This window comes from Callospermophilus lateralis, chromosome 13 (genome assembly GCF_048772815.1).
Source record: "Callospermophilus lateralis isolate mCalLat2 chromosome 13, mCalLat2.hap1, whole genome shotgun sequence".
Taxonomy (NCBI): domain Eukaryota; kingdom Metazoa; phylum Chordata; class Mammalia; order Rodentia; family Sciuridae; genus Callospermophilus; species Callospermophilus lateralis.
This window is the reverse complement of record NC_135317.1, coordinates 23,714,076-23,741,783: the sequence shown is the minus strand read 5'-3', so window position 1 is coordinate 23,741,783 and position 27,708 is coordinate 23,714,076. Positions and strand designations below refer to the sequence as shown.

Below are 27,708 nucleotides of genomic sequence, written 5' to 3'. Positions count from 1 at the left end.
AAATCAGTCTGTCAACAGATGCAATTTCTAGCTGATTCATAAGGCAGATTTTCATTCTGAAAATTTCCAAACCACCATTTAAAATTGTGATGAGGTATAGGGGATGTATTAGTCAACTTAGGTGTTTTTAATCTCTATATTACTGGGTCCTGGGATGTGGTTAAAAAGAGAATTCTCCTGATGTTGTCAACACAGCACGTTATTGAAGCTACCTTTCTCAGAATTGTGGAAATTCTGAGGGCTTATGTGTCCCTTGATCATCTTTTTTTTCATTCTAGGAATTCTATGATCAAATCTTCATCCCCTAGACAAAAAAAAAGAGTGCGGGAATCAATCAAGGTAATATATTAGTCTGATTCCCTTTCTTGTAAAGACTGCTGCCCACGCTAGAATTTCCTACCTTCGACTTGGTCATTAAAACACAAGATGTTTAAGCCTTCACATTTAATCCTTCCATTCTCTGGATCCCAAAGTATTATTGTGACTGTTACCTTGTTCATCTTCAAAAGATAGATCTTAGAGAGGTAGGCCTTTGCTAAGCATTTTGGAACTAACTCATAAAAATAGCCAGTAACTTTCTTTAAAACAGTGTGTCTTAAACAGGCAGTTTGACATATCACCTATGCATATGCTCTATTTTAGCTCTGAGAATCAAAAAGAATTCATTTACAATTCTATGCAAAACAATTGACTCCCCTGGCGTGTCAAGAGAGTTACTAATGAAATAGCTAGTACGTTCTACCAATCCATTCCACTGGTCTCAAACATGAAATTTTTTCTTTTCCCTCTGGCTAGAGGTTGGGTATTCTGGATACTTCCTTGCAATCTCTTGTGGAAACCATTCCCATGATAGCAACAGGCACCATTAAAGCAGGCTAGCCCTCAGTACACTGGCCATTCAAGTTAATTTCCTGCTCCCTCATGCCCAAGCATGAGTAGAAACCTTACAAATAAACAGAGAATTCCTTTACAAAATAGGAGTGGTCACCTGAGATCAGCAGGGAATAGAATTAGGAGGAAAGCAAATTTTGTAGGAAACAGAAAGTAGAGTAAGGCGCCTCCCAGACACATTGTTAGAGGACCCAAGAGAAGACATGTGAAAGTCATGTCTTTTGACAAATTTCTCCTCATATAAGGAATAGGTTGACCAATGAAACCTTTTTGAGAAACTCCCTTTCAGTTCCATCACTCTATCAAGAATTCGGAAAGGAAAAAGAAGCTCTGTTTAAAAGGCATTTTCAAATGGGGGTACTTTTGGAAATGAAAAAAAAAAATTTTTTTCCCAAGCAAAAACATACCCAGCAGGGTCAGGCTTGAGAGATCTTCAAGTGTCAACAGACTAAAGCCTGGAATCTCCTTGTAGGTTATTTCCAGCTCTTCAGAAGAACTGCCCTGCCCGGCAGCATGACCCACTGCTTCCGTATCCCTGCAGTGTAGGTGTTAAGGCAAAACCACTAACTATTGATGAGGTCTTTGGCTGTTGGCTCTTTAAGGGAATTTTTGCCCTTAATCAATGCCCTTGTTTCTCCTGGGAGAGGTTTTGCATAGGTGAAAACCTGTCCCTCCTCTCTTTATATGTAGACACTCACTGTAGAAAAGAAGGGAGACTTTAATTCAATGAACGGCTTCAAAAACCTACAAGCCCTTCATGCCTAAGTGTGTTCAAGTAAAGCTTGCACTAGAATCCTGCCTCTTAAATTCTAGCCCAATATCTCCTGCACATTAATTACCCCTTGTCTATCCATTAGCACTCTAGAATTACAGGGATGAAAAGGTTACAATCCTTGCTTTCAAACTGCTTATCATTTAACCATGGAGATGTCTCATCTGCTGAGCAATCCCCATCTGGAAGACTACCAAAGGAAGGCTAGTAGTATTTGCCAGTGAGTCCACATCTCACCACCGAATCCCAGAACTTACTTGTTTTCAAGTAAGTCACTCACTGTTTTCCCCCAAATTCTCTGGGAATTTTACACATGTTCTACTCTAACATTACTCAGATAGTTTTTTTGGTATATTTTGGCTGATTTTAAGGTTACTCTGGAATTTGTCTGCATTAATTAGAGAACACAAGTCCCACTGGGAAATGTCTTTGGGACAATGGTTCCAGGCACCTGCTACACATCTGGGATGTTCTAAAAAGTAATGTCCATGATTGATTAAGAGTGGAAAAGTCAGACTCTCAATCTCTCTGGGGAGAACAAGATGTAACAATAACATTTGTTTCAACTTCCTTAAATGATTTAAGTTCCAGTTAAAATTGAAATTTACCCACTTTTCAGAGACAAAATGATAATTCCTGCAGTTGGTCTAATTCCATGATTTTAATTCTATTCATTGAGAGTAGAGCAGCACTTCTCAAACTTTAATGCATTTACAAGTCACCTGGGTATGTTTTTATGAAGCAGATTCTGATTTGAGAGGTATGGGTCTGGCACCCAAGATTCTGAGTCAAACAGGCTCCAATATGAAGCCCGTGTTGCTGGTGCACAGAGTAGCAGGCTATGACATATCAGAAGCATGTGTTGCTTCTACTGACCCAGAAACTGAGCTTAAAATGGGAAAACCAATCGGGAAAAGATCAGATATTGATCAAATAATGCACAGTATAAAGAGCAAAACTGATGAATGTCACAAGTGATGAGAATGTGCTACCTGGATAATTAGGAAAGACTTCTGATTTTTGCTTTTAAAAAGTTGACATAAAAAACAAAATGTTTCCAATCAGTTCTGTCTTGCTGCTACTTTGTGGCTCTGTGGAAATCAAGGTTGTCTGTGGCCCCATAACCCAGCCACTATTGTCATAATTGGCAGCTCCTCAATCTACTGGTGTGCCCAGCCTCTTGTAGGAACTCCTCAGGTTTCATCTGGTCTGCGGAGTCTGGGTTTTCTGGATCCTTCTGTCCCCGTTCAGTCTTCCTTTGACCCTCAAAGGACAGCTTGGGGTGTCTTCCTTGCATCTGAGTATACTTCAAAGAAAGCCTCACAGTCACGGCTGCCCCAGCAGGCCGCAAAACAGAGGAAATTCTGAACACCCCTCCGCATGAGTCACTACACCATGCTCAGGAATTGCCATCACAGCCCACGGAATCACCCACTCTTTTCTGTTTGGGACCAAAATAGATGCCTCCTTCAGAAGCCTGCTGCTTTCTCTACTCTCGGCAATAAAAAACAAAGTCAAGGATAGGTATGTGCCTCCCAGGTGTGGAGTGAGAGCATGGCTATACCAGTGGGGACAACATTCAGGGTGATGAGACAGATGGCAGGAGGAAGCAGTAGGGCTATTAGGGACAGCCCATTGCTTGGGGCAGGACTTCTGCTTATTTGTTTGTCCACTCCTTAGTTTACTCATTCATTCTATAAACATTTATTGAGCAAGTACTACATAAGAGATAGGGTTAGAGATATTGAGATGAGTAAGACCCAGTCCCTGGCCCCGGGGAGCTCATCATCTACCAGGAAAGAAACACACCATGATGACACACACTAGGTGCTGAGATTCGAATTTTAGGAAAGCTGGTGGAACTTGCAGACCAAACCCTTGTTCACTTCTGCAAGCCATCTGAAGTCAGTGGCTGCCTCTCATTCACACCAGCCTGTGGGACACAGAGGAGGGCGGGAGCTGCTTGGTCATCATTAGCCACCCAAACTCCAACACCTGTAATTTTGAATTTAAAATAATATAGACAAGGGACATAATATAGACTGTTTTCTTTTGCTGAGGGAATTCCGTTCAGAAACATTTCAAGCGGCAGTATTTAAATTTCCTTAATAAACTGATGGCTTCCTCAGCCCCAAGAATCTTAGAGGCACTATTTATAGACAGTGCCAATCAACAACCATGTGCCCAAGTCTGTATGAATCCTTCCAAATCCTAACCGCGCAGGACCTTTCCCAGGGAGGGAGGGACCTTGTTGATTCAGTTTACTTTATTATAATGGTGTTCTTTTTTGTTTGGTTGGTTTGGTTTTTGTTTATGATGCTAGGGAATGAACCCAGGTCTTCATAAGTGCTAGGCAAATACTCAACCATTGAGGTACACCTCCAGACCCTATGAGGCATTTTTAAAAAATACCCTTTTGTTTTATTTATCTATTTTTATTGGTGTTGAGGATCAAACCCAGGGCCTCACACGCGCTAGGCAAGCGCTCTATGGTTGAGCCACAACCCCAGCCCGCCCCAAGTATGATGCTTTTTAAAGCAAAAAAAACCCAAAAATCATGTCTTTTAAAAAATATATTTATACATATATATTTGTAAAAGTATACATTTACATATTTATAAAATATAAAAATAATATGGAACATATAAATACAAAAATATACTATTAGCTATATATATAAATATACTTTATAGCTATATATAAGTATTGATCAAATGAGCCCCTTGAAGTGAATCCATTCATCTCCCCAGAGAGAGCTCTGTGTCTCAGGTTACCCAGCAAAAGGCAAAGCACTCATTTCTCAAAGTCTTGTTTGAAGTCCCCAAAGCATAGGTTGACGTCAGCATCTTCCTGCCCGGGCACCCTGAGAGTTTCCTGGGAGTTTTGGGGCTGGGGAACGGGCACAGGCTGCGTGACACTGAGCCAGCTGTGGGCAAGCTGTCGGCGGCTTCCCCGAGGAGGAAACCGGGCCGAGCTGCGACCCAGCTGAGCACCGGTGTGGTATCTGTTTCCGGCACTTGTGGTAGTGACACCTCTCTTCAGAGCCTGATTTAGAACAAAAAGAACCTTTGTAAAGGGAAAGCTCCTTATTTTAAGTGGAAAGCAAAACAAACCCAAAACAAAACAAAAAAAAAATTTTTTTTTAAGGATTTTTTGAACAAAAGGGCAATTTCCTCAGACAGCCTGCTGACGCTCTTGGCCCTGAGCTGGAGCTACAGCCCACAGGGCCAGCTCACCAGCCCTGATGTTCACCCCGGGTCGTTTTCTTCACTCTGGTTTCACTGCCTCTCACCCACCAGATCATCACTTTTACTTTCCTTTTCCCAGTTTATCAGCTTCCATTTCTCTGGCCCAATTTTCAAAAGCTAGTGCCAGGGGACTAGCAGAGGCTCTGGCTTTGTCCCTCTCCTCATGGGATGTGATCATAGTTACTGAGGGCTTCCATGGTCCAGCCAGGTCTGAGCCTCATGCTCTGCCTCCATTATCTCATGGAATCCTTGCAAAAATTCCAGACGGCAGGGACCATCGAGACCATGGTGAGAAAACTGAGGCTGTGAGCCGCTAATCACTTGCTGAGAAAGCAAGGAGCTGGACCATCTGACTGCAGTCTTGCTCCCACCCTGCATGAAGGAAGCAAGCCATGAAGCTGTCATTCATTGCACGGGCTTCTTAGGCAAGCCCTCTGTTTACCATTTTAAGGGGCAGTAACAGGATAGCAGAGTTTATTGAAAGAGAAAGAGGAAGAGTGGAGGAAGCAACCCCATGGGAGAGCAGGTCTTATCAAATCGGAGAGCAACAACTCAGTTTTTATTGGGGTTAAGGGGCACTCTCCAGAGGGTCCCATCTGCGCACCACTTCCCAGCTCCTGATTGACAGATTACATCCGAATTCTAAATCCCTGTTGCATCTAATTCATGAGTGTCTCAGGGGTGAAAAAATAATATGTCAAGGACCTAAAGGCAACTTTGATCATCCTGGCTTGTGCCTGCTGATTTTACCTGGAACTTGATTTCACAGACCTTGAAGCCACTGAGCTCTCTAGTCTCAGGGCAGAGCACTCTCTCTTCCCTTATTTGGGGAGAGCTTCCAGCAAAAACTTTTCAGTCCTGGGTATAATATGTTGTTTGTCATCAGCTTTATCCTAAGTCAGAGCACGGCCAGGATGACTTTGTGTGCAGTTTCTCTAAAAACATGTTGAAGCTAGGAGCAGGGGTGCCCACCTGTAATTGATCTACTCTCCCAGTTTGGCTGGACTGCTCAGCCTCCATAAGCACATGAGCCAGTTCCCACTCACAGATTCCCTCTCACGTATCTATGGTTCTGTTTCACTGGAACAATGAGGAAGGCCAAGGAAAGACAAAAGACACAGTGAGTTGCAAGAGCTGCCATACTTGCACAAAGCTGAAGATTTGAGGCATGTGGCGGGAGGTGGAGGCTGTTGAGGCTGGGCATGTGCAGTGCTATGGAGCCTTGCCATGCGAGAGGGGTGAGATGGCAGCAGAAGAGGGGCCAAGGCAAGGGACAGCAGGATTTATGCTTCAGAGAAACAGCACTGGGCTCCATGTGGAGAGTGATGGAAGGCAGACGTGATGGAGGCCCGAGGGGCAAGCTCAAAGGGTCATGAGTGACCAAGGTGGGGACTGATGGTGGGCCAGTACTTAGCCTTTGTGCAGCTCAGTTTCTGTTGGTGGCCATAAGCTACACAAGAAAGCCTGCCTAAGGTGACTAGGGTGTGGGCCTAAGTGGTCCAGTAGACACGACTCACTGGACTCAGAATTCACATGCCAAAGGCCCTCAGCCTTTCTACGTGGATGCTCACCAGCTGCTCAAATTTGTACAGAATCATGGCCCAGACTTCCCTGTCTCCTCCGTTTCCTTTTTCAATGAATGCTATCCACCGGGAATCCTGGGCAAAATCCCATTTCTTCCCTTTCCCTCCTCCTGGCAGCCAACCAAGCCCCAAATCCTGGAGATCCCAGGATTAAAATTTCTTAACATTAACAACCTCTCTTCCTCCTCACCCGTCACCACCCAAGTCCCAGGATTCGCAAGCTGCGGAACAGAGGCGTGGCCGTAGAAGGTCAGAGGTCACAGTGGCCACAGGAACAGGGTGCAGCCAGCCCACAATGGGGGAATTAGAGTGCGCACAGCTGTCCAAATCCTGGCTCCACTATCGCTGGGCTGTGTGACTCTGGGAAAGTCACTGAATCTCTCTGTGCCTTGGTTCCTTTGTCTGTAAAACAAAGAAAAGAAGAATGCCTTGCCTAATTATCATTGCATGTAATTATACAGATGTTGTGCTATGGTAGCTTGTGATATATTTTAATTATTTACTGCATATTTATATTTTCTTATATAATAGTGTTGATTATTATACTACACATATTTTATATTTATATATTTCATTACAGTATAAAATATAACATAAAATAACAATTATTTTAATTATTATACCATAGTAATTTACATATCTTAATTAATCATTATATATCTATACATTCCTGGGATATGTAAGGTAATGCAAACTCCATTAATTTTATCATAATATATTTTATTTATGATATATTTTCATTGTGATTCATAATATAACCTTAAATAATAGTAATGTTAATTGTCACTAACATTAGCAACACCTCATCCCTTGGTGGCTGTGAAGGTGGGAGAGGGGATGCCCCACACAGTGTTTGGCGTGCAGTACGTGCTGAGTCTCAGCTCATACGATTGTTATTATCAGTTTCTCAAAAGCTTCAGAGCAGGGTTGGCGCCTGGGCTTTCCCCAGGTGCTGAGACACCTGACCCCCCTGGGTGACACACCTGCCCTTCCCAGCCTCTTGTCTCCCTTTGGCTTATCCAGCTCCTGGTCTGATTGCACTGGGTACTGTGCAGAGTATGAGATTGGGACAGAATGCTGTCAGTGTGATGGTGAACTCATGCACTGCCCGACTGTCCCTTCTGCAGGTCAACAATGATCTAGGCCAGGTGTCTTCACTGGGTTACCACTGTGCTGAGAAATACATAATGCACCCAAGAATTTGAGAGGCCTTAGACAAAGTGTGCACTTTCTCCAGGCAAGTGAGAAGATGGCTATCAAGTGTCTTTAAGACCCCCGGTAGTCCTAACTTTCTATGGTTTAATAAATACTTGCTGAGTAAAAAGCAATATCTCAACACCACACTGAGGAAGACATTTAGCTTCCCAGTGGGAAAGCAGCTCCTGTCCTGTGTCTTAAATTCCCATGTACTTGGAAGATGTGGCCACCTTGGTCACTTCCAGAAGAAGCCCAACATTAATGCTTATTGCAGTATGTTATAGTGAGCTTCCATTGCTATGACAAAATACCTGAGAAAATCAGCTTAGAGGAGAAAAGATTCATTTTGGCTCACAATGCTAGAACTTGCAGTCTATGATCATTTGGCCATTTCACTTTGGGCCTTTAACAAAGCAGAACATCATGGCAGAGAGCACGTGGGAGGGCAAAACCGCCTATCTCATGACAGCAAGAAAGCAGACAGAGAGAGGTGGGAAGCCGGGAGAGGAAGGGACCGAGGACAACACACCCTTCAAGGGCATAACTCCAGTGACCTGAAACTAAGCCCCATGTCTTGAAGTTTCCACCACCTCCCGATAGCACCACCATCTCAGGACCAAGCCTTCAACAGGTAAGCCTTTTGAGGAACATTCCAGATCCAAAGTATAGTACAGGAGCAGTCTGCAGTCACACACTAACTGTGTCTGTTAGAAAAATAGCACCTACTGACTAAAACCATCAGAGACCTGGATTTTGTGTGTTAAGTAAGAACTTATGCAAGGTAGAAATAGTTTAGAGCCAACACTTTTTTTTTAAATTAATTTTTATTGTTGGTTGTTCAAAACATTACATAGTTCTTGATATATCATATTTCACACTTTGATTCAAGTGGGATATGAACTCCCATTTTTACCCAGTATACAGATTGCAGAATCACATCAGTTGCACATCCATTGATTTACATATTGCCATACTAGTGTCTGTTGTATTCTGCTGCCTTTCCTATCCTCTACTATCCCCCTCCCCTCCCCTCCCCTCCCCTCTTCTCTCTCTACCCCCTCTACTGTAATTCATTTCTCCCCCTTATATTTTCCCCCTTTCCCCTCACTTCCTCTTGTATGTAATTTTGTATAACCCTGAGGGTCTCCTTCCATTTCCATGCAATTTCCCTTCTCTCTCCCTTTCCCTCCCACCTCTCATCCCTGTTTAATGTTAATCTTCTTCTCATGCTCTTCCTCCCTACTCTGTTCTTAGTTACTCTCCTTATATCAAAGAAGACATTTGGCATTTGTTTTTAAGGGATTGGCTAGCTTCACTTAGCATAATCTGCTCTAATGCCATCCATTTCCCTGCAAATTCTATGATTTTGTCATTTTTTGATGCAGAGTAATACTCCATTGTGTATAAATGCCACATTTTTTTAATCCATTCGTCTATTGAAGGGCATCTAGGTTGGTTCCACAGTCTTGCTATTGTGAATTGTGCTGCTATGAACATCAATGTAGCAGTGTCCCTGTAGTATGCTCTTTTTAGGTCTTTAGGGAATAGACAGAGAAGGGGAATAGCTGGGTCAAATGGTGGTTCCATTCCATGCTTTCCAAGAAATCTCCATACTGCTTTCCAAATTGGCCGCACCAATTTGCAGTCCCACCAGCAATGTACAAGTGAACCCTTTTCCCCACATCCTCGCCAGCACTTGTTGTTGTTTGACTTCCTAATGGCTGCCAATCTTACAGGAGTGAGATGGTATCTTAGGGTGGTTTTGATTTGCATTTCTCTGACTGCTAGAGATGGTGAGCATTTTTTCATGTACTTGTTGATTGATTGTATGTCCTCCTCTGAGAAATGTCTGTTCAGGTCCTTGGCCCATTTGTTGATTGGGTTATTTGTTATCTTATTGTCTAATTTTTTGAGTTCTTTGTATATTCTGGATATTAGGGCTCTGTCTGAAGTGTAAGGAGTAAAGATTTGTTCCCAGGACATAGGCTCCCTATTTACCTCTCTTATTGTTTCTTTTGCTGAGAAAAAACTTTTTAGTTTGAGTAAGTCCCATTTGTTGATTCTAGTTATTAACACTTGTGCTATGGGTGTCCTATTGAGGAATTTGGAGCCCGACCCCACAGTATGTAGATCATAGCCAACTTTTTCTTCTATCAGACGCCATGTCTCTGATTTGATATCAAGTTCCTTGATCCACTTTGAGTTAACTTTTGTGCATGGCGAGAGAAAGGGATTCAGTTTCATTTTGTTGCATATGGATTTCCAGTTTTCCCAACACCATTTGTTGAAGATGCTATCCTTCCTCCATTGCATGCTTTTAGCCCCTTTATCAAATATAAGATAGTTGTAATTTTGTGGATTGGTTTCTGTGTCCTCTATTCTGTACCATTGGTCCACCCGCCTGTTTTGGTACCAGTACCATGCTGTTTTTGTTATTATTGTAGAGCCAACACTTTAAAGAAAACTCTGGGGAAGGGGAAGGCTGAGCTCCTTTCTGTAAGACATGGGGAGCAGGACAGAGTAGAAGGTAGAATTTCCACCAGCCCACTCTAAATACATAGACGCCTCAGCAAATGCCTTTTGGATGATTTTGGTTTTCTGAGGCCAGTCCTTGGAGAACAAGAAAGGGCTTTTGATTCCATTTAACCTATGGTCTTAGCATAATCTTCTCCCAGCTCAACTGCATCCATCCACCCACACCTGAAATGTGGTTATGCTTCGCTTCCTTATGGAGTGTCAATACCTGGGGTTTGTGGAGTACACACAAGTGCCATTGGTCTGTATTGAACCCATCGCAAGCAAAACCACAGTAGACCAGCAAATCAGGGCAGCGTATGAAACACCCAGGACTTGGAGCCCAAATCAGTGCTTCCCCTGTACCACAGTTTGTGGTTATGCTTCCATGTTTTGGATTGTCATTCCCCATGAAAGGGTTTTGAACCTATCGAAATGTGTAGTGTGAACAACCTGGATCTTGCTTAAAATGGAGTGTGAATTCTTGATGGCGGGAAGGAAAGGGAACACAGGAGGCACCATCTCAGAAGCAGGCAGAGCGCAAGTGTGGCTGAGAACGGGCATCTTGGGTGTGGTCATGTGGTTGTGGCCTACTGACACGCCAACATAACACACCCTGTCTGACACCAGTCCCCCTGGGCCACAGTTCTGAGGAGCAGTGTTGGCATCATTGCCCTGAGTCCCTGTCATTTCCCATGTCTTTAAAAAATTTTTTTTTCCTTCTTTCTGTTTCCCTTCTCTGGTCTGCAGTCTCTACCCCACATTATATTGACTTACGTGGTCTTTCTTTAAAATCTCAGGGGAAATCCCATTGATATCCAGTTCAAAATCTCCTTAGCAATATGGTCTAGTTTCTCAGAAGACTATCTCTTTGCAGAAGACTGTGGGTGGGATTCACCAATTTAGCATATTTCTACTAAAAATATGACTCTGTCCCAAGAAATTGGTTTCAACGATTTGAGGGAAAACTGCTTTCAGATTTCGGAGAAAGAGCAGAGTGTTATTTCTTCCCCCTCCCCCACAACCTTGTTATTCTTATCTGATGATACTTTAATTTTAATCAGGTTGACATTCAGTGGTAAGCCTGTGGTTAACTCAGGCATGGAAGCCTGTCACCGACTGGAGGGTGAGGAAATAACCAGCTCCCCACCATTCCTTCCTGAAGCATTTGAGACCCCCAAGATGACACAGCTCAGAGACAGCTCAGAGACAGCTCAGAGATAGCTGAGTGGAGAGATAATTCCGGTTCCCTGTTTCCTTTGTTGTTGTTTGTTTTTTTGGGGTTTGTTGTTGTTGTTTGGGGGTGCTGGGGATTGAACCCAGGACCTTGTTCACTTCGAGGCAAGCACTCTACCAACTGAGCTACATCCCCAGTCCTCCTTTTTCCTTTTCAAAGTAAAGAGAAAATAACTAGATTCCCTAACCCATAGTTTGGGGTTTTTTGTTGTTTGTTTTTATAACAAGTGCTTGATTTTTTTTCCCAAAAGAGTCTGAGCCATGAGTCACTCATTCTTGGCTTGTGGGAACTCTGACCATTTGACATGGTCAGGGGAAGGCAGGCTGCAGAAACTGTGGGTCAGATAACACAAATAACTCACAGATGAGCAGGGGTAATTATGAGAGAAACCCATGCCTGGTGGCCTTGAGATCACCTGCCCCGAACACATGACATCCCCTCTCCCACCAGAGAATCAGGTACCTTTTCTTTGATGACAGTAACTTTCTTTAAATCCCCTTAAAAGAAAATAATTATCCTTATAACATGGCACCTCACTTCTGCCTCAGTTTCCACAGCGTTTATACTGCTGGAATGAAGGGGCAAAGAGGGATCCTCCGACTGGGGATGTAGCTCAGTGGGAGGGCACTTGCTTAGTATGCCCAGGGCCCTGGGTTCCATCCCCAGTACCACACACACACACACACACACACAAAAAAAAAAAAAAAAAAGAAAGAAAGAAAGAAAGAAAGAAAGAAAGAAAGAAAGAAAGAAATTAAAATAAAGCAAAAAAGTCAAAGGTGGATAATTGTTTGAATAAATAAATTGATGGGTAATTGTTCTGTGTTTGGGATTGGGGTCTCTGACAAACTTTGTGATTGTGACATGCTTGGTAACTAGGAAGTTTCTATGCAAAGACACAGAATGCCCGGCTGTTAGGATATACCTGGCTACAGGAAACTCCTGTGCAAAAGCACGGGATGCCCAGTTGCCATAGCAACATTCTTCACACGTTTACCCTGTTTCCCAAGCTTGGAATGCCCAGCAAGTTTCCCCTCCTTGAAGCTACTAAGATAACTATGCAGGTGCATTATCTGGTTTCCTTAGCAATGTCCTTGGAGAGACGGGGCTCTGTGTTTGTACTAACCGGGACCTTATCTCCGTTAGCTAGCACTTGGGCTTAATGAAATACTAATGAGGATGTGGTCATGGTAATGGTAGTTTGTAACTTTTTTTGAGTTAATAAACTCGGCAGGAGGGAGGGGTGGACACTTCACGTCTACCTACACTTCTTCTCCCTCTTCACTTCCTCCTGGCTGCTTCTTTTTCCCCCTCTGCTCCACCTTGTCCGCCTGCCCCTACCGGGCCTCTGTCTGTCCTTTTGTTCATCTCTTCACAGGTGTTCTCCACAGGTATTCTTTATAGATAATATCACCAATACCAGTGCTGAAACACCCAAATATTCCCTCAGTGCCTACCACAATTCATTGCAAGGGAGCTAAGAAGCTAAACAAAGCTTATGGGCTGCTCTTGGGTGCCCATCTAGCCAAAAACAATGGAGGGCAGTGGGTAAGATCTGAAGTTCCCAAACCACCACTTGTATTTTGTACTATCCCATTTTTTTTTGTTCTGGTCCATATGCATATATAAATTTTCATATTGCTGTAATTATGCTATTCTCAAAGTCCTTTTACCACCTCCAGAAAGATGTTTTAGTCTTAATCCTCTTGTTGAATTCAACTACTGAGAGCTAAGAGCAATGATGGAGACAGTTGGTTTGAGAAAGAAAATTGGGAGTCCGACACTCCTGCTTCATAGAGGGCCCTGGACCGGGGGGAAGCCATTTCCCTCCTCTATCAATGGTCAGATCCACAAAAGAAAGAAAAAGGCCCTGAGTTTGTGTTTTCCTTAGGAAGAGGCTTCAGCAAAGAATTAGGTTGACATAAAAAACTTATTTGTTCTATATATAATTTAAAATTAGTAAAACTTCAAACAATACAGAAAAGCCCTAAGATTAATATAACTATCAAATATCCATCCTCAGGATTCAATGAATGTTTATAATTGACCTTGGTTGCTTTATGTCTGTTTTGTTCTCGAGCTTAAGTGGTACCCCCTAATGCAATGTGCACTACTGTTTTTTTTAATTACATTTTATTTTTGTTTTTGATTTTCAGTATACATAAATAGTAAACTTCCTTTTGAAACTTGTTTTTTCACTTAACAAATTTTTACTTAAACTTGTTTTTGAAATCTGCTCTTAACGATGCTTGTTTATGCATTTAATTATGATTCTATTGTCTGATTATGCCAGAGTTCATTAATCTAATGCCTTCTTGATTTTTTTCCTATTATAAGCAGTGCACTAATGAATAGCCTTGAATATATGCACATGTGCAAAAATTTCCCTAGGAATTTTGCCTAGAAAAGAGATTGTTCATTGTAGAACATGGACAGCTTCAATCTTACTACCATATTTTAAAATTTCTCTTTGAAACAACTATGCTATTTTACAGTCCCACCAGCAATTTATGAGATTTTCTGATTTCCTCACATAATCCTCATTATCATTAGCATTGCAAAATCTTAACATTTTTGCCAATCTGGTAAAATACTATGAAGTCTCATTGTTGTCTCAAGTTTCCGTGATTCCTGGTGATAAAGAGCATGCTATCACAAAGTTATTATTTACATGATTGCTTTTTTATAACCTTTATCCTTTTTTACTGGGTTGTTGCTTTTTTACTTATTGATTTGTAAGAGTTCTTTGTATATTCTGGATACTAATTCTTTGGGTAATTGCCTGTAGATTTTTGGATCTTCTAAGTTGATGCCATTATTACTTACAAACAACACAGTTTCATCAACTCATTATATTTTTTCACTTGTTTTACTGAATTAGTTAATCCATGCAACACATTTGAATAAAAGTAGAGATTATGTATATTTCTGCCACATTTCTGACATTAAATAGATTTTAAGGTATAATGTAAGTATAATTTGCTGTAAATTGGAGTGTCTTCCCTTTAGAACTCTTCTTTTTTTGCAATACTGGGTATTGAACTCAGGGCCTCAGGCTTGCTAGGTAAGTATTCTATCACTGAGCTATATCCCCAATCTTTCTCTTAAGTTGTTTAAGAAACTTCCCTTTTATTTCTAATACCTTAAAAGATTTTTTTTTCTTTTAATCATTAATGGTTATTCTTTTAGTCATCATTAGATGCCCCTTATTATCAAAATTATTACATGATTTTCCTCCTTCAGATAGTAAAAGTAATGAGTTACATCAAGAGACTTTCCACCCTAAGCCATTCATAACTGCTGGGATAAATTCAAATTGATCAGAATATTATTTTCTTCTTAATATATTGATAGAATCAGGGAAATTATTTTATTCAATAGCCTGGCATCTATTTTCATAAGTGAGACTGTCCTATAGTTTCCTTTATTCTACAGTCTGATCCCAATTCATAGAAAGATTAAATTAACCCTGCAAAAAGAACTGGGGAGACTTCTCTCTTTTTAATTTTACTGTCCTGAAATAGTTTTTATAAAACAAATGATATTTTAGGTAAAACTTACTTTGTATGTTTTAATAATTTTTAATTATTGATTTAATTACTTTATTGGTTACAGTTCTATTCTACTTCTTTTTGAATCAATTTTTTCTTCCTGAATCTATTTACTGATTTTTCTATGGTTTTGTAGCTGCCTGTTTTGTCTGTTTTTAAATGTATTGACAATATGTATTTTCATAGTGGTCTTTTATTTTCGTTTAAATTTCTATTCCTCCCTTTCCTTTATAATATTGTTTCTTTGTGTCTGCTGTCTTTATTCTTAATCATTATTATTTTATTATAGTAACAGAAAATGGACCAAGACATAACATATAGGTTTAATATTATTATAACTTCTCATGATTTTTAACTGTGAAAATGGTTTCTGTCTAGTTTTGTTCTCCTTCTCTCCCCACCCCTCACCTCTCTCTCTTTCTCCCTCTACCCCTCTCTTGGCTGGGGATCAAACCTAGGATGTAGCATATGCTAAACACATGTACTACCACTGAGCTATCCCCTGATCCCAGTCTAGTTTCTCTTATGTTAATGTAGTTTCAGAAATTTCTTTGGGTAAAAAGTTACATGGAATGTATCTTTCAACCCTTTAGTTCAACCTTCACATGTTATCATATTTTAAAGAGCTCTTACAATACTAAAAACTGGACTTTGGTGGGGTTTTATTGCAGGGTGGAGGGGATATAGAGGGGCTTTTTTCTTCAATTTGAATAGCTCTGAATTTTATAAGTTTAATCCATTTACATTTATTGCATCATATTTGAACTAGTCATGTTATCTTTTTTGGAATTTCATTAACCTTTTTTTTTTGTCTTTCTCTTCTTTTGTATTGAATCAATTGAGTTTCTTTTGATTTCTCTTTTCCTTCTACTGGTTTGCAAGTTATACATTTTAATTCTACTTTTAGAATTAAGCCTTCTTTAGAAATTTTTTTTTTTTTTTTTAGTTTTCAATCACCTTTATTTATTTATATGCAGTGCTGAGAATCGAACCCAGGACCTCATACATGCTAGGCAAGCACTCTACCACTGAGCTATGACTCCAGCCCTAGAATTAAGCCTTCTTTAAAGATTTCCAAAATGGTCTTAACTTTCCAAGTCCACAGGTAATTAATGTTTCTCCCAGTTCTCAGATCCACTGTTTGGAGTTTATCACATTGCTTGCAACCAAGGATCAAAAATCATTTTAAAATGTGATCATTTTCCATTACATTTTCTGCTTGGCTATTCTCCATATAAAGAAAATGTTGAATTTTATAAACTGATTTTGTATTTGGCCACCCTACCAAACTCTTGATAGTTCTAATACCTTACCGGTCTTAGGTTTTCTAAGTACCTGTTTAAACTGCTCACACACAATGATTATTTTGTCTTTCTTTTCCCAAAAGCTATACATCTTATCTGTTACCGGTTTTATCAGGTCACCAATCATTTAGGTCCTTTTAAAGTTAATTGGAATGAGGAAAATCCAAAGATACTACTTAGCCTTTCAGTATTAAAAAAAAAAAAAAAAAAGATGGGTTAAAGAAAAGAGAGACAAGGGCAAAGTGGACACTTACTATGATAGTGTATCAGAAAGTAAGAAGTGATGCAAAGTGGCTAATAAAATAATGAAAAAGTTGCATATATGTAACATAATGTATGCAAAATAGTTTAAATAAATAATTGGTGATCTGGGCAACCAACAACCCAAATAACTCAAAGTACAGAAACTAAACCACGAATTTACCATAATTTAGTAGATTTTAAATCCATTATAATCTACAAATGTGAATATAGGCCAGAGGAAAAAAACTAATTCAGAATTCTCATAAATAGTTCTTAGAATATGAATTCAAGAGAAACTCTATTTCCTGGTTCTGAGACAGTCGGGCTTTAAAGTAATAACATTTTTTCAATATTTCTTTCCAGCTCACAAAATAACTACACATTTTATCACTTGGTTGTACAAAACAACACTACTCAAAAAGTTATTGTAGAGACAGTTCAGATTTGTGGGGCATGTTATAGATTTTAATTTTGCTTACATTGTTTCAACTGATGCTCACATTTTTTTTAATATTCATACCCTTACAATTCACGCTCCAGCAAAAGATCCTAATTATAGTCTCCTGAACACAGCATTCTATTTCATACATCCCCTCTGCTAGGACGGCCTGTCCTGCCTCCTCTGCCACGCTAGGGACAGCCCTCATTCTTTTACTTGGATCCTGGGCAGGGGCAGGATTTCCAACAGGGGTCCCCTGTCCAGAGGTGCAGAAGAACAAATTAATAGGGCAAAAGGTAATGACTTGGGGTGTCTGAGGAGTTCCAGTCACATGGCTGGTTGACGGTTCAGAGGAATATGCCATCTACTATTTGATTGACAACTCGATACCCAAAATATAGTCATTACCTCTTACAAAAACTTAGCATATATATTTCCTAGATCAAAAGAGAGTGAAGGGAGTTTTGCTATTCATGGTATAAATAAATCCCAAAGATGGAGGACACATTAGACTTCATCACTTGGCTAGTTATTAGGCCCCTGGTACAGTCAGTTCTGTGCATAGGGTCCTTGCTTTTGCAGGGTTTTTTTTGTTTGTTTTGGTTTTGGTTTTTGGTGGCACTGGGCATTAAGCCCAGGGGTGCTCTATTACCAAGCTAGATGCCAAGTAAATAAGGGCTTGCTAATTCTGAGACGGGTTCTGGCTAAGTAGCCGAGGTTGGCCTTGAGTTTGAGATCCTCCTGCTTCAGCCTCCTGAATAGCTGGGTTGACAGGCATGTGCCACTGCTACCAGCTTGATTTGATAGTATTTTTAAAGAGGTACTGGAGGGGTGGAGAGAAGAGAGGCAGAGAGAAGTGGTAGGATGCTGTTGCCAGGGCAGATGGCAGATGGCCGCTGGGCTGTAAGTGGCGCTGAGGAGGGTCTTGAAAGTCCGTGGAGATGAGGGTGAGTGGGGTTGAGGTAGAAATGATGACTCTGGGGAGTTGGCTGGATGTTGGGGGGCAGAGAATGGAATTAAAGCAGATGCTGCAGAGTCAAGCTCCAGTGACTCAGAGGATAAGGGTCTCGAAGAGAAACAGAGATAGTAAGAGAGTGGAGTGTTCGACCTCGTGTTTCGAGATAACTATAGATTTATACTTCTGTCCTCTTTGTACTTGCTGCTTCTTGATACAATTATATTGGGTATTGGAAAGAGTTTCCTAAAAGTAAAAGTGAGATATTTATAAAAGGCAAAAACGAGGGCAGTAGTAGTAGACTTTCACATGTCTCCTGCCCCACCACCTGGAGCTGTGTGGTTTAGGCAACTCAGGGTCTCTGGACCTCAATCTCCTGGCAGGAGAAGTGTCGATGGCACTGTCTACCTTCCAGAGCTGCAGCAAGACCAGGCAGGGATCGAGCATCACGGTTCATATTATACAAATAACCCCAAACAGAGGGTCTGAGCTCTCTGACTTCTGCAAAGATAATGATCTGAACTAAACCACAAGATTACACAAACACCTCTCAGTACTGGGATAGTTGATATAGTTGAGATACCTCTCAGTGAGAGAGAACCTTCAACTGGTGTGTGTGTGTGTGTGTGTGTGTGTGTGTGTGTGTGTGTGTGTAAAGCACACTCGAGATTAGGGCTCTCCGAAATGGGAAATCTCTGAACTGGGAGTCAAGGGATGTGGCTGTAATCTCAGGTTTACCACAAACTCATGGAATGACCACAGCTTCAGTTTCCTTACCTAAGTGTCTCCCAGTTCTCGGATTCTTTTGGTCCTATTTAAAAGATATAGTCAACATGTTCTGGGGTATTTTACTTTGCACCCAAAACACTTACTTTCTATAAGGCCCAAACACTAATTTTTTTCAAGAATATGGGAAACAATTTTGACTTTATCTTCGGAGTTCTCATTGGATCTGATGCAGAAGAGAAGGACTTTGGGGTAACAACCAGACCATTTCTTTATCAGGTGGCCCAAGCTCTTGATGTACTCCTGTGTCCCTTGTATGGTTTAGCCATGTCTGGGCTCAGTGAATTAGTCTCATCTTCATCCTTAGTCTGTGTTAGAGAGATGGAAAAGAAGAGAGGCACAGAGATGAAGTCATTTTCTCAGTGCTGACTTGGCTATGGGCAAAACAACTTGACCTTGATTCACCTGCAAAGCAAAGAATCTTATCTTACACTCAGTCCACATCCTTTGGAAGCCCCTTCCTTTTCTTTTTCTTTCATGTCAGTGCTCACCCGTGGCCACAAGGGCCAGATGAGTTCTCCTGGTTTTGAACATCAGAGAAAAACAACAAAAAACATCACCTAGCCCACAAATGCTTCTCACCCACCCACCTTTTCTCCAATCACCATGTTGGGTTCTGAGTCAAGGGCTTGTGTACTGACTGCTCTGGAAGAAACCCAGCAGTGCTGTGGTACTTGCTCACTATGCACTGGAGGGCTTGGGAGGGATAGGTAGATGATGAGAAGCACCAGTCAGGGGCTCTCTCTAGACCCCTGCTACTCTAAGTGGATGGGCAGCCCCAGCAACGCTTAGCAGCTTGTTAGAAATTGTTCTTAGCCCCTCACCTTCCCCCCCGGATCCCGACACACAGGACCAGCAGGTGACTTGCATATGCACTGCTGTGAACAACCTCGGTGTCGGTCCTGCGGGGTGTAGAGCAGCCAGCTCCCAAATCACTCTGCAATGGAGGTGGCATCATCCTGATGATCAAATGACTGACTGTCCCCCAAGTGGTCTTCAAGAGTTGGTATTTCTGGTTAACTCAAGGGACACCAAAATATCTCAGGGCAACATTAATTTTAGATCTGGTTCTTTTCTAAAAAATAAGGGACAGCTTTTAGTTTGGGGGAGTGGAGTTGAGGGCACAGGGCAAAGCTCAATAAAGGGTATGGCAACACGACATCACAGAAGAAGCATAGATTTGCTTCTGCTGTCCTTAATCTTCTAACAGGGCCCCTGTGCAAGAAGAGAAGCAAATAATACAAAAGGCAAAGGTGATCTCTTATCAGATTATTAGTTTTTTAATTTTTTGATCTCTTATTTGAAATCCAAAAAGTAAAAACTACACATTTGTCCTTCTGGGAATAATGGCAAGTGGTTGATAGTATTAGTCTAATACTTGAAAGGAGAGAGAAGATGACTGAGTTAGAAAAGCTGGTTTGATTTCCTAACTCTGCTGCTATTTTTTCTTGGTTATGCTGTTTTGGTCATCTGTGACTAGAGGACAATGAGTGTTTTTTCCTAACTTGAACAGGCATGGAGAGGTGAAGCTGAGTCTCAGTGACAGAAAGAGAAGAGTCCCTGAGAGTCCCTAACCTTTACCCACCATTCTTCTGCACCTGCTCTGTGCTACAGTCCAGAGGAAGGTGGCTCTGTCACTCTCACTAGTTTTTGCCAAAGTATTAGCTGAATAAACTAAAAGCGCCTACAGGGTGTTGCATTTCAGTTGTGCAGGAAAGTCACGGAGGCAAGAAATCCACAAATATCCCAAGGAAAGTTACATCCATGATGGTATTTCAGGGATGTGATGGAGGTGCCATGTAGCGAGGGTAGGAACAAGAAATTCTGCCTGAGGTTTTCAAACCATCTTCCGCAGCAAGACTCTGACACAGGATGTGTTGTGTTCAACATCAGAAGAGTTCAGTTTAGTTCTCTCTTAGTGGACATTCCAGGCACAAACCTTGGGATTATCAGCATTAATAACTGCTGGCTGTGTCTTTTTCCCCTCTGCTCACATGAAATGCCTGAAAGCTTACAGGCAAGGCCACATTGATGTGCCTGGGAGCCTGAGGAAAGATTCTCCTCCCAGGAGCCCCATAATCCAAGCTCTGAGACCTCAGAGCACCACCACCTTCTACTCCCATGTTAGTAATCTCAAGTTTTCCTCCACTCCTCAGGCACTGAATGTTTTACTCTCAGAAGAGAAAATGGCATCTAAATCCAAAACGGTGCCAATACTAAAAAATTAAGGGAGGAAAATATTCTCCTTCCCACCTTCTAAAGAAAATTCTGTTTTTCTTCTGAGCTTCCAGGATCATGGTGGTGGGAGCTGGGGATAGGGAGAGCTGAGAACAGGAGGCGATGGGAGGGTGGAATGATTTATGTTAACAATTCAGAGCCTCTGGTAGAAGCAAGGGGAGGACTGGAAAGATAAGAGTAAGGGTGGACAAAAGCCCTGTTGGTCCAATTTTGAGAAAGAATTATCAGAGTTTTTAAGAGAGTTAAATGGGAGAATGAGGGCAGCTGTCTTGCTGTGTTATGAAAAAAATGATTATTATATAAAGAGTCTTCAAAGACCCTCTGTTGAGTCATAGTTAGTGGAATTCTCCTTCATTATCTTTCTGAAAGATGTCTATACTTATTATTTTTCATTTGTTTTTGGATGTTATAGTGCTATTTCTTTAATGACACCAGACTGAGAAGAGGTTAAAAATGAACATATTTTATTCCTATTAAATTTTTAAAAACCAAACCTCCAGGGCTACCTCCCCAACATTCATCTAGCTCCCACTTACTTCACAGGATGTTTGGAAGACCCTGGGAAAGGTCTTTGTTATGGTGTGGATCTGAGGTATCCCCCCAAAAGCTCTGGTGTTAGTGCAGGGATATTCAGAGGTGAAACAGTTTGGATCATGAGAACCGTAAGCTTCTCGCTCTAGTTTGTCTCTCTAGCTTAAATGGACTGGTGGTAACTGTGGGCAGGTGGGGTGTGGCAGGAGGAGGGGGGCACCTGGTGCATTCCTTGGAAGAGTGCTCCTTCCCTGTAGTCCCTTACCCCCGCTTCCCTCTAGCACTCCATTTCTGCCAGGATATTCTGTCTCACCCAGAGCAATGGAGCTGACCCACCATGGACTGACCCCCTGAAACTGTGAACCAAGCAAACTTCCTCCTGTCCTGGTCGGGTATTTTGGTCACAGTTTCCAAAAGCTGACTAACTCAGCCTTTCAGGGTTAAGTATTGCAGACAAACTCTTTATGGTTGCTATAGATCTGGAAGTTTGTGTTCAGTTCCTGAATACATTCTTTTATGAAAGAAAGGGTGGGGAAAGTAGGAAGTTCTGGAACTTCCCCTGGTCCCCACAGGATCTCCTCCGATACTTAGGCTAATTGATGATGACTCTGGAAGTTTCCATGGCCTTATCTAGAAGAAGAGACCGCTACTTATGAAAGAGTTTCTAAGGGCCTCAAAGACAATTGGTCTGACCCTTTTCAAATTTACGTGTTTAGAAACTTTCTTGGCTTGTGGTTGAGATACCAGATTCTAAATATATCTGAGGTCAATCCCTGACTATTTGTGCTAATGAATGATTTATAAGAGTCGCTAAGTGTACTATTCATTGATTTTTGTGGAGGTGAAATTATTTGTAGAGAAATGCACAGATCTGCAGCACACAGTTTGATGAGTTCTGACAAATGTGTGCACTTGTAAAATCAACGCTGCTGTCGCTCTGCTGCTACCTCCTTCTGGTTGATCCACCTACCAAGAAATCACTGCTCTGATTTCTCTTTTTCTAGTTAAGTTCTGTCTTTCCTTGAACTTCATATAAATGGAATCAAACCGAATTTACTTTTTTGTCTTTAGCTTGTCTCGTTTAATGTAATGTTTTTGAGATTTATCTATGCTGTGTGTATAGGTAGTTCATTCTTTTGATGTTTGAGTAGTTGTATGAATATATCATACCTCACTTGTCTGTTCTCCCAATGATGGATATTTAAGTTGCTGGGTTGGTTATTAACCATGCTACTATAAATATTTTGTAAAAGTTTTTTTTTTTTTTTTTTTGTAGACATATTCTTTCACTCCTCTTAGATAGTGAGGAATGGAATTGCTGGATCATGTGCTTAACTTTATTTTTTAAAATTTCAGTTTTCCAAAGTAATTTTGTATTTTATATTCCAGTAGCTCTGCTTCTACTTCAACATTTGCTGCTGCCAATCCTTTTTATCCATTTTATCCATTCTAACGGGTGCATTTCATGATGGTTTCCAATTTTCATTTTCTTGATATCTGTTGTGTACTCAAGCACCCTTTTGATTGATTGCTGATAATCGTATATCTTCTTTGGAGAAGTAACTGTTCAAGTCTTTGCCCATTTATTGGCTTGTTTGTCTTTTAGTATTGATTTGTGATTCTTCATATATTCTGGACACAAGTATTTTTCTCTGATATATGTGTTACCAATATTTTCTCCCAGCTTAATTTCTTACTGTCTTTAGATTAGTAGAAACTTTTAATTATTTTTGTCTAATGATTAGTGAGTCCTAAGAAATCTTTGCCTACCCCCAACTTGGAAAGCTATTCACCTTTATTTTCTTTTAGAAACTTTATAGTTTAATGTTTTTATCTATCACATATAGGTCAAGTATATGAAATTTTTGTGTTTACATTAAAATAAAATTAAATTTTGTATAGGGAATAAGAGTTTTTTTTTTTTTTTGCTCTATACATTTATTCATTTGTTCTGGAAGCATTTGTTGAAAAGATTTTCCTTTTCACATGGAATTGATTTGTCAACTTTGTAAAATAATTAATGAAATATACATGTGAGTGAGTCTAATTCCAGACTTTGTATTGTGTGCCATTACTCTATTTGTCCTTAAGTCAATAAAACTATGTTGTCTTAACTACTATAGTTTTATAGGATATCTGTGTATCAGATGGCATGACTTTCCAAATTTGCATGTCTTTTAAAATTATCTTTAGATGTTTTAGATTCTTTGCATTTCTAAGGTTTTAAAATCAACTTGCCAAATTTAATTTTTTAAAACTAAGAAGGTTTTAAAATCAACTTGCCAAGATTAATTTTTTAAATCAACTTGCCAATTCTAAAATATGTTGGATTTTTAAATTGTAATTGTATTGAATTAGTGGATGAATTTAAGGTGAACTGACATTTTTTTCTTATTAAAAAAATCTTCCGATCTATAAACATTGTATATTTCTCAATTTATTTAGTTCTTTTTAAATGTATCTCAGCAATAGTTCTGTTTTCAGTTTAGAGGTCTTACAAGTTTTTGACAAATTTACTCATGAGTATTCATGTTTTTAAGTCATTGTAAATGCACTTGCTTGTAAATATTGTAATTCCTAATGATTGCTTTCAGTATAAAGAACACACTGCAAGTGATTTTTGTATATTGAGATTGCTAAATTTGCTAAGTTCTAAATTCCACTTGTAGATTTCTTAGTAAATAGTGTTTCATCTGTGAATAATTTCCTTATCTTGGAATCTATTTGCTGATATTAATATAGCCATACCAGCTTTCTTATAGTTACATAATGCCTTTTTAAAAATTCTTTTAATCTATCGTTTTCTTTGTATTCAAAGTGTGTTCTCCTAGGAACAGCATATAGTTGGGCCCTGCTATAATCTAGTTTCTATCTTTTAACATTTTGTTCATTTACATTTAATGTAATTAATGATGTGGATGACTTTAAGTCTGTCTTATCACTGTTTCTTAGCTCTCCTTTTGTAGTCTTATTACTCTAGTCTTCCTTTTCTCTCCTTTATTTTGCCTAACTAAAAAGAAGTTTTTGAGTATACATATATATGTATATATACACAATGTGAATATATATATATACACACATACACATATATATGTGTAAACTGTGTACGAATTACTCTATTTCATTTCTTCTATTAATTTTTGAAATACACTATTTGTATTATTTTATTATCTGGTGGTTTCTCCAGGCTATTCAGAATTTCTTCTTATTCTTAACTTATCAAAATCTACTTACACCATTTCATACATAATATAAGAACTAGAGTCAATTTCCATTCAACTCAACCTTTATACTATAGTTATTATATATTTTGCATTTATATATGCAATGCAACTCATCTTACAATATTATTTTAATATTTATTTATTTACTTTTGTACTAAGATTGAATACAGGAACACTTTACCATTGAATAGTTTCTACTATTTTTAATTTTGTTTTTTCTTCATACAGGGATTTGCTAAGTTGTTGAGAGTCTCATTAAGTTACTGAGGCTGGCTTCCACCTCTTGAGTTGCTGGAAGTACAGGTGTGAGCCTCTGTGCCCACTCTATTATTTATATTTTAAAAGTTGTCTTTCAATAAAAGGTAGTCTTTTCGTGTACCTAAATAATTACCAGATCTCATTATTATTTACAGTAAATTTACATTTCTAGATAATTCCCAATAGCTTGAAAAATTGCCTTAGCACTTTTTTTTTTTTTTAATAATGTAGGGTGCTGGTAACAAATTCTTGAATCTTTCTTTTATCTGAAAATATAGTAGTTTCGCTCTCATTTTTGAAGGATTTTTCTCTAAGTAGAACTGTAGGTTCACAGGCTTTTTTTCTTTTAAAACTGTGAATGTGTTGTACTGTTCTTTTCTGGTTTCCATTGTTTCTGTTGAGAAGTCAGTCATTATTATCATTTTCCCATCTAGGCATGTGTCCTTTTTCTTGGGCCACTTTTAAGATTTTCTCATTACCTTTGGTTTTCAGCAGTTTGGCTCTGATGTACATTGGTGTGATTTTCTGTATGTATATTCTGCTTGGTATAATGAACATCTTGGGTTTTTAAATCAATGTTTGTCACCTAATTTCAGAAATATATGGCCATTATTCCTTCAAATATTTTTTTGTGCTCCATTTTTTCTCTTATCTTCCTTTGGATATAAGATAGTTTGATACTGTTCCACAGGCCACTGAAGGTCTATTCAATTCCTTTCTCTATTTTTGTCAGTTCAAAAATTTTCTATTAATTTGCCCCCAAGTTTTGGTAAAGTTCATTTCTGATATTGTGCCTTTCAGTTCTAGACTTTTTATTTGTCTTTTTATATATACAGTTTTCATTTATCTGCTGAGATTATTGTGTTGTTTCACTCATCACAACCATTTTTCCCTTTATATTAGCAGTTAGTGATTTTTTTTTCTTAAAAGGTAAGAAAATAAATATTTTAGGCCACCTGGTTAAACAATCTTCCATTGCAGCAGCAAAGCAGCCATAGATAAGATAAAAATAGGTGGGCATAACTGTATTCCATTGAAACTCTATCTATGAACATAAATGGTAGCCAACTCGCAGGTCATAGCTATGAAGCTATGAAGTTTGCTGACTTCTGCTTTAGTTATAATAAATGTTCTCAATGATATAAAATATTTTAAATAGTTGTTCTAAATTCTTCATCTGCTAATTCCAAAATCTAGATCATTTTAGGATCTGTTTCTATTGACTTTCTTTTTAGTGGGTCACATTTTCCTGTTTCTTTGCATATCTATAATTCTTTTTACTTGCTAGGTATTGTGAATTAGACTCCACAGATCAGTCTGGATGATAGTGCTGTTGACCTCTAACAGGTGGTAATACTTCTGACAGGCAGTTGAAGGGACAGTGTATCCTCCTGTCTAGCAGGCTTGATTTTGTTTTTGTAAAGGTGGGTCTATTGTGGTTTTGAAATTCATTCTAGGAAAGTCTCTTCTTCTAGAGAAGATGGGTCAGATGTCTGTTTTTCATTAATAAAATTTGGTGAAACTATTTTTCTCTCAGATTCCCCAATAGGCAGTCAGTGCTTGGTCTCACTGCATCTTTTGTGTGGAAGCCAGATCTTGGCTAAGAGCCTGAGGTGCCCCCCATACTTCTGGGTCCCCCTTTGTTCAGTGTCCTCCTCTCCAAGGCTCCACCCAACAGATCCCAGTCATACCAAGTCAGGGAAGCCACCACAGTGCCCGGGCTCCACTTTGCTGCTGCCTGAGAGGAAGAAATTCGTGCAGTCGTGAGCTCATTTCACGTGTTAGCCTTCTCTCAAATAATGTAGCCCTGAACTGCCTGTCACTTGATACCTGAAACTCCTGCTGCACACATAAGGTGTAAAGTTGTTTTCAACAGAAAAGTAAGTTGGTCCCAGTTATGCTGCCAGAGCTGGGAGCAGAAGTCCTCATTAGTTTTTTTTTATATTATCCATGCCTTGTCTTGACAACAGATTGCCTTCTAGCACTTAAACATTGGATTAGCTTTTTGATAAATGCCAGCAAGTAGTAGCAACCATACGGACAGTAGAGAGAGAGAGACCCTTTTGCAGGAGTTAAACTTCACAGTTTAACTTTTAGCGTCTGTTTTTATTGACTGTTTAGGGTAAATAGTACCTTATTCCATGTAATTTTCAAGTGAATAAAATAATTATCATTATACCCATTGCAGAACAGGAAGCTGAGCTATAGAGAAGTAAAAGCAATGAATCTATGAAGCTAGTAAGCTGGCAGAACTAGAATTTAGAAACTTTCAATTTTCTTTTAAAAACTTGTGGGTTTTGTTCTTGACTTCTGACTTCATTGCACTGTGGTTAGAAAATGAATTTCTGTGATACTTATTTTTTGACATTTGTTGAGACTTCCTTCGTTTCCTAGTAAGAGGTCAGTTTTTGTAAATGTTCTAGGTATGCTTGCATTTACAAACCCAACTTTCTCCCCTTTCTACTATGCTGCTTTTCTTGCTTTACTATGAAATTATCAGAATTTATTGAGAATCTGTGCTATTGATTCCATATAACTGCTGGCCTGCAAGCCCATTTAAATTGCTTTTGTTTCATACATTCTTGGACAGAGATAGGTCAACCTATCCAAGTTCTCCCTAGCTTCAGTTCTTGGGGGAATCAGAGAAGGCCTGAGCCACTGTACGGTGTGGTCTTCAGAGTGAAAACATGCTGGATGTCGTAAGGATAGAAAAACTTCACTTCATCCTGAGTGATTA

At 39.7% G+C, this 27,708-nt stretch overlaps 1 protein-coding gene and 1 non-coding gene across 2 annotated transcripts in view; one reads left to right on the top strand and one right to left on the bottom strand.

Moving 5' to 3' along the window:
- Il2ra (interleukin 2 receptor subunit alpha) overlaps nt 1-27,708 on the top strand; it is a 42,660-nt gene that overhangs the window by 2,693 nt on the left and 12,259 nt on the right. The gene's annotated exons all lie outside the window — the stretch shown is intronic.
- Nucleotides 11,504-11,577, bottom strand: Trnas-cga (transfer RNA serine (anticodon CGA)). The gene is given in 2 exon segments: nt 11,504-11,537; nt 11,541-11,577. It is a non-coding gene; the product is annotated as a tRNA-Ser (tRNA).